This window comes from Trachymyrmex cornetzi, unplaced genomic scaffold, assembly GCF_001594075.2.
Source record: "Trachymyrmex cornetzi isolate Tcor2-1 unplaced genomic scaffold, Tcor1.1 scaffold85, whole genome shotgun sequence".
Classification (NCBI taxonomy): domain Eukaryota; kingdom Metazoa; phylum Arthropoda; class Insecta; order Hymenoptera; family Formicidae; genus Trachymyrmex; species Trachymyrmex cornetzi.
Window position 1 is genome coordinate 1,533,566 of NW_017300191.1, and position 3,692 is coordinate 1,537,257.

At 38.8% G+C, this 3,692-nt stretch overlaps 1 protein-coding gene and 1 long non-coding RNA gene across 2 annotated transcripts in view; one reads left to right on the plus strand and one right to left on the minus strand.

Moving 5' to 3' along the window:
- The window catches only part of LOC108769089 (synaptotagmin-2), a 19,262-nt gene that overhangs the window by 1,016 nt on the left and 14,554 nt on the right, over window positions 1-3,692 (plus strand). The window lies entirely within an intron of this gene.
- Window positions 1-3,692, minus strand: part of LOC108769091 (uncharacterized) — a 19,440-nt gene that overhangs the window by 665 nt on the left and 15,083 nt on the right. The gene's annotated exons all lie outside the window — the stretch shown is intronic.

A 3,692-nucleotide genomic window follows, 5' to 3' on the forward strand; every position in this document is an offset into this window, starting at 1 on the left:
TACAAATTTAAAAAATATTACTACTTATTTAAATAACTTTTGATCCAGATGGTCAATTGTTTCTATTTTTTTTTGTATTATTATTAAATGAAATTTAATAATAATATAGAATAGTCTGTAATTTTTTCAAGTAGTTCTTAACATATTGCATTTACCTTACAACCTCCTTAAGGGGATACTGGAGTGACAGCCAAACTTGATCGACGTCAAATAAAAAAGTCGATAATAGTAAAAATGTAAATTTTTAACTTTTTTTAGTATAACATTCTTGAGGCTTTCACGGGTGCTTTCTGTATAAAGGTTATGCGTTTCGCGGGTTTTCTCCGTGTCCAGATCCATTCTTGAGATGCCAACGTTTTGTGAACCTTGCAGTCCACTTCATCAGGGCGAGGAGCAGCCTGATACTGAGCTCAGTTCCGCAGGAATATACAAAATACCTTGTTCCTGCGGGAAAGTATACATTGGAGAAACCGGGAGAATGGTCAACCTACGGATCAAAGAACACTAATGTGATGTCAGATTAAAACACACCACGCAGTCGGCATTATCAGAACACAACATCGAAACAGGACATTAAATACTATTTGACAAAACGACCACAATAGCCAACAGTACATCATACTTTCCAAGAAAGTATAGAGAAGCCATAGAGATACAAAAACACCCTAACAATTTAAATAGAGATAATGGCTACAACATAAATAAAATATGGAAGACCATTCTCCCGATTATTGAAGACCGACCAATTCCACCATCTCTTTCCCCTCCCACAATCCGTTCCCCCTCTCCGTCCACCCCTACCACCCCAACAAGCAGCGTAATATAAAAAGGAACGGCCTGGAGGAACATATCAGGCTGCTCCTCGCCCTGATGAAGTGGACTGCAAGGTTCACGAAACGTTGGCATCTCAAGAATGGATCTGGACACAGAGGAAACCCGCGAAACGCATAACCTTTTTTTTAGTATAATTTTAGTATAAAGTCCATTGTAGCACCTCCCAATTTTGCGTCTATTTTAATACTAAACGATTTTTTATTCCGTTCAATAAATTCGGACCCAGATAGCAAGTTTCCTGCATGTTGCTATAAATTTAATACAAATTGCGGCGCTTCAGTTGCCATCTTTTTTTAGAAAAGCGGCTTCCGATTTTGCTTATAATATCGGCGGCAATATACTATAAACGTTTATGCGCAACTGGAAGGAAACAATTTCCTTCTCTCTTATAAGTTTCATAAGTTAGGACAGTCACACGGCAACATGATATAGAAATTAATTCCACATAAAACAAATTTGCTAGCAATATGAAAGAAACTGTTGCAGTAAAAAGGGTTAATCCCTAACAATGCTTCTCAATGTTTAAAATCGACTCACAAGAGAACTTTAAAGATATCTTTAAGATATCTCATAAAGAACTATGAAAGATATTTTAAAGTGATTTATGAGTTGATTTTAGACATTTTACTCATTGGGCATTGGGTTGACAGATGTAAGTTACTATAGAATAAAATTACAAAGTAGAAAAAAATACGTATTAAAGTATCAGGAGATTTCATTTACTCGATAAACATTTCAAAAAAAGTATTATGCTTTTATCTTAGAGCTCTTGGGGCTTACTTAAAAAAATTATTTCATTAGAACACAGCTGAAAAGTCTTTTAATGCTGCGTCTTTTATTCTATTCTACGTCCTTTTTTAAAATCGAGAAATTTAACTTGATGCATCCCTCTGGTGGCGATACCGCATACTGCTCGACGACGCTCCATTTCCATTTGATTGACAAAAATGTGGACTAAATATTTAAACAAAAACGATTTCCAGATTGTAGCAACATTTATGACAATAGGTTTGCTACAGTATTTCCGCTCGTTTGCGCAAATAACCGTTGTCCGCATGATGTCTTTAGGTTAATCTAAACGAAATTATTATTGCCCTGGTGACAGCAACATGATGGCAATTGAAAAGAAACTTGTGCTAAGCATTTATTTTTTTTCTTATGCCAAGAAACATTTTGTTATCTGGGGAGATTTATATATCGATCTGTAATGTCCCGACAATTTGGGCTGCGTTTCATGCATGATGCGCATAGACCGGTATTCATAGTCGATTCTTATTTCAAGACCATCTTAAGTAATGTCTTAAGATGCTAATGCGGCCCTCTGATTGGTTCGTGACATTTTAAGACTGAACTTAAGGCGGTCTTGAATATGTTACGTCCAAGCCCTTGGAAATACGTTTAAACGGGAGAGACAAGGATGGAGTTGTAGAAGGTATGGAAGGACGTTTAGACTTTATCTCGCAGGTATACGCGCAGTGGCGAACACCTGAGAGTCGGACGCACTTCCTATCCGGAATATGAGTCAACGTCTTGAAGGGACGCTATAACGCCTGTTTCCTTGAGCAGTGCGTACGTCGGTCCAATTTTGAGTCAAAGAAATGAATCTTTATAACTCGGGAGTGGACCAGGTGGGATCCTTGGGAAACGGCGAGAGTACGAGGTCTTTTGAATTTAAAAATTAACTGAAGGAAATCATATTAAATAGACTTTCGTTTTATTACTAAAGTAAACTACAAAGGAATGTGATAGTTATTTGTATAAACTTCATAATCTTAAATTTTATAATTAAATTAAAGTATATATAATTGTCGAGTTTGCACAAATTTTATAATTAAATTAAAGCATAAGTTTTGAATTTACACATATTTTGTAATCGAATTAAGTTACAGGTTATCATTAGGTTCGCATAAATTTCGCATAAATTTTATAATTAAATAAAAACATAATTGCTGAGGTTACATATATTTCGTAATTAAATTTAAGTTAATGATATTCATTAGATTTAGATTCATCGAAGAAAAACTTGACAAGTCGATATGGTTAGTGGTATATCTGTACAATTATTGATTACTTGTGCGCTATTGGGTTTGATAGTGTTATGTGTGTGTGTTGTTGGAGAGGCAATACATGTTAGGTTAATTAATTTCGTTAATTATGATGGAGGAAGGGGGAAAGGTGTCATTGAAGAAGTCAATGGGGACTAAATATGGGAAGGGAGAAGAAGGAATGTACACTGCTATGTGTATATCGGGAGGATGTCCGGTTATGGCAGCGCGGATTTCTTCAGGATCAAAGTAATTCGGGCCGATCGTGTAAGTGCCCGGCGGGAGAGGATTGGTGGTACGTGGGAAGCGGCTAATTACTGGGTCGAAGGAGTCACCCGGTTGGATGTACCGTCGGGTGAGTCTAGGGGGAGGAGCGGGGAATTCTTCAAGGATTTCCACGCTTGACGTGGAATCCGCGGGAGAGGATGGACGAGGCGATGAGGGAGCGAATTGGAGGAAGGAGTCAGGAGTGGGCGGTGGGGTATCCGGGAAAATGCGCTCCGTCAGAGCGTCTGGGAACGCAGGTGAAGGAGATATTGCCTCTATGTTTTCTATGTTTGATTGTTGAGGTGGAGGGGCCGGCAGAGCCGGTGGTGGTGAATAGGACGGTTGAGGCGCGTCCTCGATTCTAGAAACGTCTCTAAGGTACTCCTGGAACGCTACGTCCAGGAGTTCTCGTGCCTCGAGATAGGCCCGACTTCGGCGCCAATCTCGGGAAAGAGCGGGAGCGGTTTCCCCGAAATCTCACTGCGGATCAATTTTTATTAGAATTCGCGAAATGGCAAAAGAGAAAAGAAAAGGGGGGGGGGGGGG